This window comes from Daphnia carinata, unplaced genomic scaffold (genome assembly GCF_022539665.2).
Source record: "Daphnia carinata strain CSIRO-1 unplaced genomic scaffold, CSIRO_AGI_Dcar_HiC_V3 NW_026453023.1, whole genome shotgun sequence".
Lineage (NCBI taxonomy): Eukaryota > Metazoa > Arthropoda > Branchiopoda > Diplostraca > Daphniidae > Daphnia > Daphnia carinata.
Window position 1 is genome coordinate 25,821 of NW_026712505.1, and position 16,680 is coordinate 42,500.

Sequence of the window (16,680 nt, forward strand, 5' to 3'; positions counted from 1 at the left end):
CGCCCTCGCCTGGCTTGATGAAGAACTGAACAGCTTTTCGGTTGGCATAGCTACTATGTCCATGGGGCGGCTTCCGGTTACTCTTTTTCCTCCATTACAAGTGCAAGCTGTGTTGAAGGAAATCAAGGCGGTTCTACCTCCAGGCTGGTCGTTGAGCCCATCCATCCAGAACGGGGATATCTGGAAGGTGTATACAGAAGCGAAAGTGGTAGTAGCCACCGTAGGTAACTACCTCCGCATTTTCATGCACTTACCCGTGTTCGAGTTTCCTTTCAGATTTACGCTGTATGAGGTCATCAGCTTGCCGCGCCCCATCGGCAATGCCACGCTAGGTGCTCAGTTTGAGCCCCTTCCCCCATTTCTCGCCGTGGCCGGTGATAGTCAGGCTTTTGTGGAATTGTCGGTGTCCGACTCTGCCCGCTGTGTGACTTCCCCTACGTCCATCTGCCCAATCAGCCGAGCAGTAAATAGGAAACACCGGGAGTCAAGTTGCGCAATGGCGCTGTTTCTGAAGGACGAGGTGCGAAGCCGCCTTCACTGCAAAACTAAGCTTTCGCCCTGGAGAGGCCAACAAACGGTGTATCTAGGTCACCGCAGGTGGGGTTATTCCACGACGCAAGAGACGTCTATAACGTTCACCTGTCCACACGACCGCGGGAGACCGAACACCGTTATTAAGAGGGAAGCGTTTGATGTCTTCGAGGTACCAATGTCGTGTTCAGCGCACACGGACGACTGGATTTTTCAAGCAAGCTTCAGAAAAAATGTCAAACATGCACTCAACAACAGCACTCTACCGACTATGACGCAGCTCGAAAATTTGGGTCCACTTCTATCGGAGACTGCCGAAGAGGAAACTTCATCGCCCGGCGAAAAAAATGGTGCGCCTGACAAGCTCCTACTATCGCGCCGCGCTAAGTTTCAGAGCCGTATTTCACTCATGGGTGAACACTTGCGCGTGATTGAAGAAGAAGAGAAAGCAAGAGTGGCTACGGAGGTCGACCGTACCGTCGGGCTCCGTTATCCCTACGAAATAGTTGTCGCGATAGTCGGGTTGTTGCTGGGCTTTGGGATATTGTTATTTTTCAGCTGGCGTGGATATCAGTTGTCGCTCGCCAGCGTTACCCAACGCATAGTCGAACTAGAAGGCCGACTAGCTGTACACGAAGCCGACGTAGAAGGACGACTGTAGTTCGACCCTCCAAATACAGAAAAACTCTGTTTCGTCTCGCTTCGTGTCGTTATTATTATGCTTACCCATTTTATTCCCTTATATGTAGTCTGCCCGATATTTGATGTGTAGTTTTCCTGCTGTTAGGGGTAGTGTGTTGCATTTGTTTTATTTACGTTATTTGGGTCTAGGCCTACGCCCGTCTAGTTTCTGCTCGCGGAACAATGCGATCGGGACGAGTCGCAGGCTGAGTAGGGGGATGTAGCGAATGGTTTCTTGCTAGTTCGAGAAATACGAGAGTGGCGTGGGAGAGAGCTTCAACGCCCGTTCACACCCTCCGTTATAGCTGTAACGGGGAGACTCACCATCCGTCGGGAATGGTCGTCTTTCTGCATCCGATCGCTTTAGCCTTGGATGGGCGGAAGATGCGAACGATGAAAAACCCGGGCAGAGTAGTCAGGAGTGGGTAGTCTGGTCAGTCGTGAGTTAGTCGTGTTAGTGTACCTTCTTTAACTTGTGCGTTTTTGCCCTTAGTGTAAGCAGTTTTTCCCTTTTTATCTTACCCTTTTAGTGCTATGCCTTGTGTAGTTGGCCGTGTTGGTTAAAACCCTCAAATAAACAGTTACTCCCGTGATCGCACGTTACAATATATATCAGTCAACGGTGTTTTGTAAATTGAGTATATAAAGGCCGGTTTTGGCCGAATATAATACACACGAGTTTCACCGAAGCCCCCGGAGTCGGCTCTTCATTTCTGCTGGTAATTACTAGCAAGTTTCGCTTGTTATCACTTGTGTTGCTGCCCGTCGCAACTGGCCGTCAACTTCTGCCCGGCCGTGATAAGCTGCTTCCGCCCGTCAGCCCTCTTCGTTCTGCCCGGCTCCTTTTCTCGACGGCTACAACGAAGCTGCTTTTGAAGCAATTCTCATCCGGATTGTATCCTGTTTTTGCCGTCGCTTTACTTGAAGATCCATTCGACCCGGGGGCACTCGACGCCAAGGATCGCAAGTAATCTAGCGTTTTGTTATTCGTGTCCGTCATATTGGCCGCGCCCCGTCTCGGCATCGTTTTTTTGGTCGTTGGCCTTAAAGAGCAGTTGTCGGGCGTCATCGCGGTCCAGTCCGCCAAGTCATAGTAGCACGGTTCCCCAACCGGCTGCCCAGACGTATCGCGGCTATTGCATTGGGTTTCAGAGGACCCAATACCACTACTTTACGCTGAGCCGGCAGACTCCGGCAGTTGAGAATCGCCCGGCCAAGGGGCATCTCTCAAATTCGTCCTTCGAACAAAAATAATAACAGAAACATCCGTACATTTCATAACAGTGTCGGACAGCATACATCAGCAGCACCAGCAGGCGGTGTACGCAAGATTCCAACAACTCCTAGACTCAGAGGCTCGTGCTTACGAACTCTGGAAAGAGTTAGAACAGACCATCCCGAAAGGTGTGTTCAGGAGACTTCGCATCCCGGAGCCGTTCCCTGAACAACGTGCCAAGAGATCCGTGGAGAAAAAGAGTCGGCCAAACCCTTACACACGACCGACCGCTCCGACTTTGGACTCGCCAGCCCAGTTCTTAAACGAACAGGAGAGGGAACAGCTAGCTGCCCTCACCAAAGTTAAGGAGTCACACTCCTCGGCAATAGCAGCGGCACAAAAGGCAGCAGAACGGGCCGAGGAACACGCCAGATTCCTGCTGGAGACAAGTAAGCTGAGACGCGATAAGGAAGAGCTTCAGAGAAGGGAGCAGTTATTGGAAAGAGCGCGCGGTGTCAAAGAGTTGCCGCCCGCCACATTTCAAGTACCGGTCCCTCCACCGACCCCCACGGTGCTGAGCCAAGAAATAAGTGACCTCGCCGCTGGACCTTCAAAAGAGCCAACACAAGCGAAGAAAGCGAGGTCCACATCAGGAATACCAAAAAGTTGGAAGAAATCTTCACCCGAAGAAAGGCTGAGCAGGCAACTATCTAAGCGACTGGCAAAAACAGGGATAGCTTCATCCTCCGAGGACGAAATCCTTAAGTCCCCAGTGCTTGTTTAATATTTGTTTTACTGTTATAATTTGTTATCGGGAATAAAACTATCTCTATCACTATCAAAAAAAAAAAATGTCAGTTCCGTCAAGGAGAACGAGACAAGCGGTAACGGACCCAGAGGAGACGAGTATCGACGAAAGATTGTCGATCGTCGAGGAGAAAGTAGAAAAAATATACAAGGCAGGCGACGGGTATCACTCTATGCTACACAAGAGAGTGGAGGTCGCGGAGAAAACGATCGAAAAGTTTATAACAGACATGGGAATAAAAATGAAGGCAATAGAGAAAAAGATAAAAGACATGGAGGATTTAGAGGAAAGATTGGCGGCAATATCAGAATTGGTGAAAGAAATAGACGGGAGAAGTAATAAAGCGTTGAACTCTGCAGCGAAATTAATCGAGCAAGCGAAAGAAAGCTTTTCGATGAAGGAACAAATCCCGGAGATCGTGGAGGGAGTGAGAGCAGAAATAAGGTCAATCGTGGAGAGAACGATCGAAGACAGCCTGCCCGGCCTAGAGGACAGTCCGATAAGACGACAAGAGCCTTTACGGGCTTCGTCAAGGGCTGACTCCCCACTAGGCACGCGGGAAGAGTTGCTTGAAGATCGGGCTCTGATAAAAAGGGAACTGAAAGACAGTATTGCGTTGGCGGAAGCCGACGCTGAGAGTAGACAGAAATACATAGACAAGGCCAAAGCTCGGTGGGTGGCCATCGTAGCGTTGAATGAAAAGCTTGCCGCAGTCTCTACGGCAGCCGAGAAGGCGAGTGACAGAGAAACAGAGGATAAACTGAGAGAAAGAATGAAAAAATTAAGAGAGAAATACAAAAAGTGCGAAGCCCAATCGCCAGTAACCAGAACAGCGCTGCCTCTACCGACGTTTAACGGAGAGATCACAGCGTGGAAAGGATGGAGAGCGATGTGGACGGCGTATGACGCCGATCCAAGATTGACAGAGGCGGAAAAATTTCAATATCTGCGGACAAGCCTGAAAGGTAAGGCCGCAGAATTGATATCACATATACACTTTGATGAAAACCAATATCAGGAAGCAATGCTGAAATTGGAAAAGAGATTCGGGGACACAGAAAAATTAAAAGCCCACTACGTAAACGAACTGAAAAGTCTCGTGGCCGTAAGACTGGGAGACTCAGCCACGACCAGCCAGTTGAAGAGAATCTTTGACGGGTTGACAAATGCAAGAGCCGCCCTGACGAGCCTCAAAGTGGATATGGGCGGCTATGGAGAATACATCGCGGGGGACGTGTTGAAGGCACTGCCTAGAGCCTTAACCTCGCGATGGTGGAGAGACAAATGGTTCGATGAGGATCAACCGACATTAGAAGCCATTCTCAAAGAGCTTGATCGAGAGATAAGGCTAAGAGAGATGGAGGAAGATCCTGTGAGCCAGCCGCAGAGCCCGAGAAGGGAGCCGCAAGAGAGGGGAGGTAGGATGACACCCTGTTGTTTTTGTCAGCAGAATCACATACACCACAGGTGTATGGTAAATACCCCGCAATTCAGACGAACGCTCTGCGAGCGAGAGAACCGTTGTTTGAAATGCCTCGGCAGATCGCATCGGACGGAACACTGCGTAGCCAGGGTCCCGTGTAGGAATTGCGGGAGTATAGACCATAGCCCAGCGCTATGCCTGTCAAGACAAAGACAATACGGGCCAGTCAGACCACAGTCCCCGCAAAGGCCGATGAACAGATCGGTAACGATAGATACCAACGTGAATTGTGCGCAGGCAACCTCGATCGGACTGCCCACGTTCACGGCGGTATTACAAGGAAAAAATAACAGAAAAATAAAAGTGCTAGGTCTGATAGACTCGGGGAGCGAGAAAACGTTCATCCGACAGAGTCTGATCAGACGATTAAAAGCGGACGAAGAAGATGAAGGAGAGATAAGAGTGAACACGTTTGGGTCAGACCAAGCGGAAAGATCGGTGCTAAAGACCTATAGCATATGGATGGTTCCCGAAAGACAGGGAAAAATAAAAATTAAAGCTACGGCGATAAAATATGTGGCGAAAGCAACCCCTAAGGTCCGGTCAAAATTAGTGGAGATTTTGACGGAACAGGGGGAGAAGGTCGCGGACGAAAGACATTTGAGATCAGACAATAAAACAGAGTTTGACATGATAATAGGGTGCGACTATTATTGGCAAATTCTAAAACACCAGACAAAACAGGGTCCAGACGACTCAGTGGCATGTGCCAGTAAGCTGGGGTGGATCATTTTTGGAGCACCCACAGCAGGAAATCCGAGAGAAGTGTCGGCAAACATTGTTACACAGGCCGACGGAAAGAAAGCGATGGTAGATTTCAAGGAATTCTGGGCCTTGGAACACATGGGAGTTACGCCCCAAGAGTTAGAGGACCCGGGGTTCCTGAAAAATTATCAGGAGACCATAAAGAAAGATCAGACGGGCAGATATGAGATTCTGTTCCCGTTTAAAAATAACAGAAGGTCGATGGAGACCAACAAAAACATAGCTTCGATAAGATTGACGGGGTTGTTGAAAAAAATGAAACGGGAGGACAGAATGGCCTACCACGAAGTTTTTCAACAGTACCTCGAGAAAGGCTACATAGAGGTAGCTGATAAAAATTACACAGGGGCATGTACGTATTTACCGCACAGACCGGTGATAAAAACAGAGGCGGCAACCACCAAGATCAGACCGGTGTTTGACGGTTCGGCCCACCAACAGAATAGGCCTAGCCTGAACGATCTGTTGGAGACCGGGCCGAACCTAAACCCGGAGCTCTTGGCGGTGCTGCTCAGATTCAGGCAGAACGAGATAGCGTGGATGGCGGACATCACGCAAGCATTCCTACAGATAGGAATACAGAAAGAACACGGACAGATAGTCCGATTCCTATGGATAAAAGACCCGAAAGATGATAACTCGGAATGGATAGAATACAGGTGGAAGAGAGTACCTTTTGGACTCTCGAGTAGCCCATTCATCTTACGAGCAGTTATATTAAAATGCTTGGATGAGCATAAAGATGAATACCCAGAGCTGGTGGGAAAACTGGGCGCGCAGTTATATGTGGACGATTGGTTGGGGGAGCGAGTAGCATTCCCCAAGCAATCGAAGCGATAACGCAAGCCCAGAAAATATTTAGTTCGGCCAAAATGGAGCTTCGAAAGTGGACGACAAACAGCGTGGCACTGAGAGAACAGTTGCAAGCGTTACAGTTCCAAAAAGGGAAATAACGATGGGAGACAGTACAGAGAAAGCAGTCAAGGCACTGGGAGTCACATGGGATCCGGAGACGGACTCATTTCGATTCAAGCCAGAAAAGATAATAGAAGAGGCCGAAGAGATGAGCAAGAGGCCGACGAAAAGGAAGTTGTTCAGTCTTGCACTGAAAGTCTTCGACCCGCTGGGATTGATATCGCCGGTAACGGTGGTAGCGAAGATTATCATGCAGAAGGTCTGGATAGACAAGACAGGCTGGGATGAACCAGTGTCGGCAAGCATAATGCCACACTGGGAGACGTTCATTAAAAGTTTGTCGGACCTCAAGAACACAAAGCTGGGACGGTGGACTGGAGAGATCCGTTCACCGAGACTACAATTGTTTTGCGACGCGAGTGACGACGCATACAGTGTAGCCGCATATCTGGAGAACGGAGAAGATACAAAGCTGTTATGCAGCAAAACCCGGATAGCACCGGACCCCAAAAAATCAGTGTCGACCCCCAGACTGGAGCTGCTCAGTAATCTGCTGGCAGTCAGACTGGGGGAATACATTGAAAAGTCTCTGGGACGGTCGTTTGAGAAAACACTGTGGACGGACTCGGCGATAGCCTACTGGTGGATGAAAGGCGAATCAGGCCGTTGGAAACAGTTCGTCCACAACCGGGTGACGGAAATCAGGGAGAAGATCGACATAGGGTCTATAAGGCACTGCCCGGGAGTTCAGAACCCGGCAGATATAGCATCGAGAGGGGCTTCAGTGAGCCAGCTGAACCATAAGAAAGACTGGTGGTCAGGCCCAGAGTGGCTGAATAAAAAAGAGAACTGGCCGAAGAATCCAGCCCAAATGGAGCAGGATTGTACGGAAGAAATCAGGAAAGAGGAAAAAACGAAAGAGATAACACAATGTAGTGTTTCGATGTCAAAGGAAAAAGAGTGGTACGAGAACTATAGTTCGTTGCGTACGATAATCAGAATCTGGGCGACAGTGAAGAGAGCGGTGAAGAGGTTTAAGGGACAACCGAATCCCGAGACACCGCTGGCGGAAGTGTCGGGTGGCGCCGACAAGAAACAGTTCAACATCCTCGCAGTAGAAGAGGTAGAACAAGCGGAGTTAGATCTATGGCGAAAAATGCAAAAGGACGCATACAAAGAGGAAAGGGAAGCCATAAAAGAAAAAAAACCCTGGAAAAATGATAAGTTGAGAAAGCTGGGATTGGCCTGGGACGAGAGAAACGGGCTAATCAGGTGTTACGGCCGCCAAGAAAACTGGTTGCGGCTTAACGGTAGAGAGGCAGTAATCCTGTTGCCAGAAAACCACTATTTGACGGGCAAACTCATAGAGCAGACGCACGAACGGTTGCTGCACACTGGAGTAAGCACGACGATGGTGGAGGTACGGCGGACGTTTTGGATTCCAAGACTAAGGCAGACGATCAAGAAGGAATTGAAAAGGTGCATGAAATGTCAGAAACTAGATTCGAGACCTTTCAACGAAGTCCCGGCTCCACTACCGGTAGATCGACTTCAAATGGCGAACCCGTTTAATGTAACGGGGATAGACTTTGCGGGACCGTTCCCGATAAAACTGACGGTAAGAGGTGGACAAGCAAAGGCCTACATTTGTTTGTTCACGTGTGCGGTAACAAGAGCCGTGCATTTAGAAATGACCACAGACTTGGAGACGGCATCCTGTATTTTTGCACTGAGAAGGTTTTTTGCGAGAAGAGGGGTGCCGAAAGCCATGTATTCAGATAACGCGAAATGCTTCACACAATCCGCGAAATACCTGAGAGCGGCGTACAAAAGTGAGAACGTGTATAATACACTGGTGGATCTAAATGTCAAGTGGAGATTCTCCCCGAGCCTGGCCCCTTGGTGGGGCGGGTTCTGGGAGCGGATGGTCCAGACAGTGAAGAGGCTATTATACAAAACGTATGGAAACGAGTGTCTGGAATATGACCTGTTCCAAACGGTGTTAACCGAGATTGAAGATACGATAAACACGAGGCCATTAACGTATGTCTCTGACGACGATAATGAACCTCTAACGCCGAAGCATTTGATCACAGGCTATAGACAAAATCAAAAACACCCGGTAGACGAGGAGGAGAGAGAATATTCAGACAGAATACGTCTAACCAAGCGGGAGAAAACTAGAAGAAAACTGCTAGCAAATTGGTGGGGAGATTTCTATCAAGAATATGTGGCAGACCTCGAGAAGTTCCACTGTCCAACGCCGGGTAGAACAAAACAGGTTGAGGTGGGACAAGTGGTGCTGATACACGACGAGAAATCCAAAAGAACGAAATGGAAAGTAGGAAGAGTGGCCAAATTATACCCGGGCTCAGATAACAAGTTCAGGAGAGTAGCAGTATTAATTGCAAATAAGGGTTCAGGGAAAGGGTCAATACCCATATACCGGGACATTAAGTGTCTTTACCCGTTAGAGTTACACGCAGGGACGATAGACGATGACCATCAAAATACTTCACCGTTCCAAGACACTGAAGACTTGGACAGTTCGGACTCTGAGTTGGACGAGGGTCCAACGGGGGGAGTGTCGGAAAATCCGACGTCCAACACTGTCCAAGGGGACGGTGAAGAGATAGACGAGTAGAAGCGGAGATGCGGGCACTCGGTACCGAAGTGTCGGTAGCCGGGGTAAGTCCAACTCTAGGCGGGAGCTAACCAAGAAGTTCCCGGCCATTGAAAAGGATATGACGGTAGACGATAAACGACTGAATATAAACGGGAGTTAGAACAATTCGCCCGGCGAATCCTTGGCTTAGAAGGCCGGACGTCCTTACTATAATATTGAAATAACCGTACGTAGTTTACAGCTATGTAGGGCGGTCTCTGTCGAGCAAAGGCAGAAATGAATATTAAAGACGCCCGCTCTGGAGCCCGTTTTAGCCCAGAGGAAATAAATATTTAAAACCCATCGTGACTGGAGCCAGTTTTAGCCCAGAGGGAAGAGGTTGGTGCCGGAGGAGTCACCGACAGAGGGTCGGCCAAGGAGAGTTGGAGGTTGGAGGTCAACGGCAGTTCCTGAGGCTGAAAAGGGTGACGGAACAACGGTGACATCTACTCCAGCGTTGATATTCATGTTCGTGCTATTATATATATCAGTCAACGGTGTTTTGTAAATTGAGTATATAAAGGCCGGTTTTGGCCGAGTATAATACACACGAGTTTCACCGAAGCCCCCGGAGTCGGCTCTTCATTCCGGTACTTGGGATGAAAGCCGGGCGGCGCCTGAACGTTTGGTGACCGCCCGAAAATACAGGCAAGGGCCGGTGAGAAACAAAGTTGTGAAAAAAAAAAGTATGGCATCGATAGTGCACGACTGTTTTTACATGTATAGGAGAGGTGTGCTCTCTGAAAGTGAAGTGGAAAAAAAAAATTTCCAAGTTTCGACGGTACTTGGGATGAAAGCCGGGCGGCGCCTGAACGTTTGGTGACCGCCCGAAAATACAGGCAAGGGCCGGTGAGAAACAAAGTTGTGAAAAAAAAAAGTATGGCATCGATAGTGCACGACTGTTTTTACATATATAGGAGAGGTGTGCTCTCTGAAAGTGAAGTGGAAAAAAAAAATTTCCAAGTTTCGACGGTACTTGGGATGAAAGCCGGGCGGCGCCTGAACGTTTGGTGGCCGCCTGGAAATACGAAAGAAGGCCGGTGCTCGCCGGCCAGTTGTCTTTCAAAAATTGGCTGATATGATATCCAAATAAGTTGACGTGTTTTACAGCTATATGGAAGGTGGTGTTTCGCTCTTGACTATACGAAAAAGTACGCATGGCAAGAGAAATGAAATAGCAACGAAACACCAACGCAGGTTGCACCATTCCTACGGCTAACAGAAAAGCCGGGCCATTTTTTCGTGAAATGCGCTAGTACTAATGTTTTTATTTTTCACAGCTTGGATCGCGGCTTTGCTCTCGCTAGTTTAGCCCCATGCGATCGACGGCAGTAGAAACGATGAAAGGATGGTAGTATTCTACCTTCTCAATTGCAAACGATTCGATGGTCGGCGTCAATTCTAAAGCCAAGGCGGAAGATGAGGCGACTGAACCGCGAAGTGAACGGGGTGAATATCCCTTCACCGAATGGTGTGTGACTAGAAGCGAGTCATCTGAAACACGGAGAGAGAAAAAGAGCACGCCTGATCAAAGCTCTCGGTGCAGAAGAACGTGGATGACGGCATATCCCCATTAGAAACAAAGAAAAGAAAAAGCAAAACGTGCGGATGGGACGAGAGACAATGTTGTGAGGGTTCAGAAACGCTAGGCAAGACTGATAACGAGCGAGCGGGCTTTAATTGGCTTTCAGCCACCCGTTCCTCGTTCCCGAGTATGGCCGCACTCAACAAACGAGTCGGTGGGAGCTATAGTGATCGTTCGCGGAAGGCCACTCGTCTGGCCGGAGTCGACGATGGCAAAAGCCCTATCGCTCGGTGCGGTAAGATTTGACGCTCGGGTTTGTCTCGCGGCACTCGTTCGCGAGTGCGGAGGCAGTGGTGCACTCGCTTGGTTTCGCACGATTCATTGCGTACTCGTTGCTCCTCGAGACGACCACCGGTCTATGGCTGTTACATGACGGACTCGCGCCGGTTAACGGTATTAACGCTTGGTGTATCGCCTTTAAGTTGGCTGCCTGTAAGTCTACGGGACATCGGCGAGTTTTTGTTCATTTCGGTCGGCCACTTTTGAACGTTATCGCTCTCGTCGTTGAAGGACGTTTTGCTGGGAAGAAATTTGTGGCCGAGAGTGATGGTTGCGTTGCGGCTCTGGAAAATGGAAAACGAGAAAAAAAAGAAAAGACCGGTCGATGAATCTGAATCACTTCGGGCTCTAGACCGTAAAAAAAGTCTTTGCTCCCTCTCCCAAAATTTCGGTTTTGGGAGGACGGAGTTTTTTGAAAAAAAAAAATTTCGAGACTACGTCTTGAAAAGAAAAGAATGTGAACGGAACGAGTGGGGGATGTTTCTGTCGAAAGACGAAAACGGACACCGTCGTCCCCGTTCATAAAAAAAAAAAAACGAAATACCTGGTTGATCCTGCCAGTAGCATATGCTTGTCTCAAAGATTAAGCCATGCATGTCTAAGTACAAGCCGCTAGTCGGCGAAACCGCGAATGGCTCAATAAATCAGTTATGGTTCCTTAGATCCACTCCATCCTACTTGGATAACTGTGGTAATTCTAGAGCTAATACATGCACTCGAGCCTCGACTGCCCCGTCAAAAGGGCAGAAGAGGTGCTTTTATTAGATCAAAACCAGTCGGTCCGCTCCTTCGGGGGCTACGACCGTCCCATTTTGGTGACTCTGGATAACTTCACGCCGATCGCACGGCCTTCGAGCCGGCGACGCATCTTTCAAATGTCTGCCTTATCAACTGTCGATGGTAGGTTACGCGCCTACCATGGTTGCAACGGGTAACGGGGAATCGGGGTTCGATTCCGGAGAGGGAGCCTGAGAAACGGCTACCACATCCAAGGAAGGCAGCAGGCGCGCAAATTACCCACTCCCGGCACGGGGAGGTAGTGACGAAAAATAACGATACGGGACTCTTCCGAGGCCCCGTGATTGGAATGAGTACACTTTAAATCCTTTAACGAGGAACCATTGGAGGGCAAGTCTGGTGCCAGCAGCCGCGGTAACTCCAGCTCCAATAGCGTATATTAAAGTTGTTGCGGTTAAAAAGCTCGTAGTCGGATGTCTGTCTTCGGCCGGGCGGCGCCGCTCTGAATCAAGGGTGCGCGTTTTCGCTCTGGGAGACGGGTGTCAAAGCCCGACTCTCTTTACGGTCGGACAACATCGCCGGAGTGGTGGTCGGTGGGTCGTGTTGTATCGGTTCGCGCGGCGTTTCGTTTCTTTTCCTCTTCGGGGTTCGCTTCGTTGAGGAGGGGCGTTCGCTCGCGTTCAGTTGACGCGATCCGCTCCACCCGTCAATCGTTCGGGGTGCCCTTCACCGGGTGTCTCGGGCGGCCGGCAACGTTTACTTTGAACAAATTAGAGTGCTCAAAGCAGGTGTATCCCAACGCCTGAATATCGCAGCATGGAATGATGGAATAGGACCTCGGTCCGATTTTGCTGGTCTTTTCTTTTGGACCCGAGGTAATGGTCAATAGAGACGGACGGGGGCATTCGTACTGCGGCGACAGAGGTGAAATTCTTGGACCGCCGCAAGACGAACAACAGCGAAGGCATTTGCCAAGAATGTTTTCCTTGATCAAGAACGAAAGTTAGAGGTTCGAAGGCGATCAGATACCGCCCTAGTTCTAACCATAAACGATGCCAACCAGCAATCCGGCGGAGTTACTCCAATGACTCGCCGGGCAGCTTCCGGGAAACCAAAGTCTTTGGGTTCCGGGGGAAGTATGGTTGCAAAGCTGAAACTTAAAGGAATTGACGGAAGGGCACCACCAGGAGTGGAGCCTGCGGCTTAATTTGACTCAACACGGGAAACCTCACCAGGCCCGGACACTGGAAGGATTGACAGATTGAGAGCTCTTTCTTGATTCGGTGGGTGGTGGTGCATGGCCGTTCTTAGTTGGTGGAGCGATTTGTCTGGTTAATTCCGATAACGAACGAGACTCTAGCCTGCTAAATAGGTGACGGGTTTTATCAATTGAAACCGAAGGGGGTACGGAGGCGTCGGGATCAGGTGGCGGCGGTTTGGGTGGAAGGGGCCGGGTTCTTTAGCGGGCTTCTTTCTGCTGCGTGGATTCGGTTGGAGGGATTGGGAGGAGTTGGCGTTCGCGTCGGCTTCTTCTTTTTCTTTCAGTCGGGCTGCGTAGTGGGGGGGGGGGGTTTTGCGGGGGCTCGGTCTCGGCGGTTTCGGTCGTCGTCATCCCCGGCGATTCTCCTGCTCTCGCGTCCGTCACAAGTCTTCTTAGAGGGACAAGCGGCGTCCAGCCGCGTGACAGTGAGCAATAACAGGTCTGTGATGCCCTTAGATGTCCTGGGCCGCACGCGCGCTACACTGAAGGAATCAGCGTGTTTCACTCTCCCTGTCCGAAAGGACCGGGTAACCGCTGAACCTCCTTCGTGGTTGGGATTGGGGACTGCAATGATCCCCATGAACCAGGAATCCCTAGTAGGCGCGGGTCACTAGCCCGCGTCGATTACGTCCCTGCCCTTTGTACACACCGCCCGTCGCTACTACCGATTGAATGATTTAGTGAGGACTTCGGACGGGCTTGTCGGGGTCCGGCTCGTGGGGGGCAACCTCTGCGTGTTCGGTCCTACTAACGGCGAGACTGAAAGATGTTCGAACTTGATCCTTTAGAGGAAGTAAAAGTCGTAACAAGGTTTCCGTAGGTGAACCTGCGGAAGGATCATAAACGATTTGTTCGAGCTCTTAGCGTTCACGCGCGAAAAAGCAACGAAACAAAACCAAAAAAACGCGAGGCCGGGTCGCGCACGCGACTCGGTCTTCGGTTTATGTACCGAAAAACAAAAAAAAATCGGTTTCTAAACCATTTTTTTGTCGGCGTTCGACGTTGAGATAAGTGTGAGAACCGAAACGGTTTCTCGGCGAGCCGCTTCAGAAGGTCTTCTTCTTGATAAGCATCCGTACGATGTCGTTGCCTTCGGAGATTGAGTTGATGCGAGATGTTTCAGCACACACGGTACCAGGCGCTCTGATGCGACGTTTAAAGCGTGTACGCCAGTGCTGATTCGATCGCTAGACTTTCGAAAAAGGCTTCGATGGGATGCGTAAAAAAAAAAAAAAGACTGCGACGAGCAAACTGCCGACGAAAACGAAAATTGTTGCGGGGGATCCTTGCGTTGGTTGCTCCGGCACGAAACGCAACCGCACAAAAGCAAACGTTTTCGTTCGAACACTTTTTTCTCTACAAACCGCGTCTTCCGCCCTCGAAAAACCAAACAAGCGTGAAGAGTGTCGATGCGATCACAAGTCGCTCGTCGGCACGAAACACGCGTCACCAAAACCAAAAAAAAAAAAAATCTAGTACGAGAGTTTATTTGCAAAGCCTCGCCGGCTCTCGATCACCTTCGAATTTTTTCAAAACTTTGGGCTTCACCGCTCGACGTGGCGAGAATTCGTCGGAGAGAAGAGAAATGGAGAGACAAACGAATCATTGTCGTTATATTATACGACCCTGAACGGTGGATCACTAGGCTCGTGGATCGATGAAGAGCGCAGCAAAGTGCGCTAATCCATGCGAACTGCAGAACACATGGAGCATCGAAATCTTGAACGTAAATGGCGGCCCAGCTTCGCGCTCGGGCCACATCTGACTGAGGGTCGGTCGAATGATGAACGCTTAGAGATGTTGTTTCATTCCACACGTTGAAGTCCGGGCTTTCATTAGCTCGGAACGATCGTGGGAATGTAGACGTCTCGCCATCTGGGTGCCGCGCGACTTAAGTGTCCGCGATGCCTCAAATACAATCGACTCTTTGCAAAAAGAGTCGCTTCAACAGAAATGAAAAAAACACCATCTCACGGATTTGGGGTTGTTCGGCTGCGTACGCGGCATTCGCCGCAAAAGCGGCGGGTGAGCGGATACTTGTTTCCCTTCTATAGTGTTCGATGTCGGGGTGGACACGTTCACGCGTCTTTCTCGTTTCGGTCTTCGCCAAAAAAAAAAAAAAAGGGGGAAATGAAGGAGAAGCGAGAGTGGAGAAAAACGGGGCGCGCGTGCGGCGCAGTCGCTACGTAAATAGAGCAAAGGCAGTGGTCGATCTCTATTGGCGGCAGATCCGCACGCTGGCTAGCTAGCGCCTTCCCTCTTCATTCTCGCAAAAAAAATTCTTCTTAGTGGAAACCTTTTTTTTTTTGAAAACCGAAGTACGCGAGTTCGAAAAGCGTGTGTCCTCTTCCGTAAGGCACTTGTGGGAGCAAATAAAAAAAAACGCTCGCTCGTTCGTTTACGTTTGCTTGTCAACATGCGGACCGTTGTTGTGCGACGGGCGTGTCGAAGTGTCGACCACCGCGCGAACAAAAACCGCTGGATGATGGCTGACTCGCGCCAAAAAAAAAAACGTACGGTGACGTGCCATAACGCTACGCGTTGTTTCAATACAAAAAGCCGGCAACCAAAACAAACAAAACCGCGAGGAGGGTTCGATTTTTCATTCCAAACAAACTTATTCATTTCTGACCTCAGTTTAGATGAGACTACCCGCTGAACTTAAGCATATCAGTAAGCGGAGGAAAAGAAACTAACAAGGATTCCCTTAGTAGCGGCGAGCGAACAGGGATGAGCCCAGCACCGAACCTCGCGCCCGGTTGAGCGGGTGCCGAGGAATGTGGTGTTCGGGAGGATCGTGCGCGCCTGTCCGGTATTTATCGTCCAAGTCTCCATGAACGGGGCGAGCAACCCACAGAGGGTGTCAGGCCCGTAGCTTAGACGAGCCGAGACCGTGCATTGGATCCCTTCCCAAGAGTCGGGTTGCTTGAGCGTGCAGCCCTAAGCGGGAGGTAAACTCCTTCTAAGGCTAAATATCGCCACGAGACCGATAGCGAACAAGTACCGCGAGGGAAAGTTGAAAAGAACTTTGAAGAGAGAGTTCAAGAGTGCGTGAAACCGTTCAGGGGGTTAAACGGGTGGGCCCTCGAAGGTCGAACGAGCCCCCGCTCCCGGCACTTGGTTGCATGCCCCCGCTGCGAAGAGACCGACTTGATTTGGCGGCTCTGTTCGTTGGTGAGGAAGGCATTAGCCGCGCCAAGGTCCGCAAGTGGGGGGCCTAGTAGGACTCCGCGACCGACTGGGTGTCTGTTATACGGGGCGTTCGTTAGCGAGTCTTGGGTACCTCGTGTGCCCTCGGCGAGCGCGGCGTCACTCAACGGTACTGCCCGGTCGTGACCTGTCTCCTCCCGGATCGTCGCAGCGCAACTCGCAAGAGTTGGCGCGGCGCGCGAATCCGTAGAGGCCCAGAGCGGAGAGTAGAAGTCGGGTCCCACCCGACCCGTCTTGAAACACGGACCAAGGAGTCTAACATGTGCGCGAGTCGTCGAGTCTATTACGAAACTCGCGAGGCGCAATGAAAGTGAAGCGGCCCCGATGAGGGTGCATCCGCGAGGGGTGATCCCGTCTCGAATAGAGCGGGCGCAACCCCGGGGCGTCCGATGCCGCGCGACTTCATTGTCGAGTCGGCCGGACGAACCCAGAGCGCACACGTTGGGACCCGAAAGATGGTGACCTATGCCTGGCCAGGACGAAGCCAGGGGAAACCCTGGTGGAGGTCCGCAGCGATTCTGACGTGCAAATCGATCGTCGGAG

General features: G+C 50.4%; 3 non-coding genes across 3 annotated transcripts in view; all 3 read left to right on the forward strand.

Annotated features, from left to right (window-relative positions):
* The first annotated feature begins 11,469 nt into the window (after nt 1–11,469).
* LOC130694004 (small subunit ribosomal RNA) lies at nt 11,470–13,770 on the forward strand. Its single transcript, XR_009001859.1, has one exon. It is a non-coding gene; the product is annotated as a small subunit ribosomal RNA (ribosomal RNA).
* A 779-nt stretch (nt 13,771–14,549) lies between these two features.
* Nucleotides 14,550–14,702, forward strand: LOC130694000 (5.8S ribosomal RNA). Its single transcript, XR_009001855.1, has one exon. It is a non-coding gene; the product is annotated as a 5.8S ribosomal RNA (ribosomal RNA).
* An 853-nt stretch (nt 14,703–15,555) lies between these two features.
* Nucleotides 15,556–16,680, forward strand: part of LOC130694005 (large subunit ribosomal RNA) — a 4,233-nt gene continuing 3,108 nt past the window's right edge. Inside the window, exon 1 of the ribosomal RNA XR_009001860.1 lies at nt 15,556–16,680. This exon is cut by the window's right edge and continues 3,108 nt beyond it. This is a non-coding gene — a ribosomal RNA (large subunit ribosomal RNA).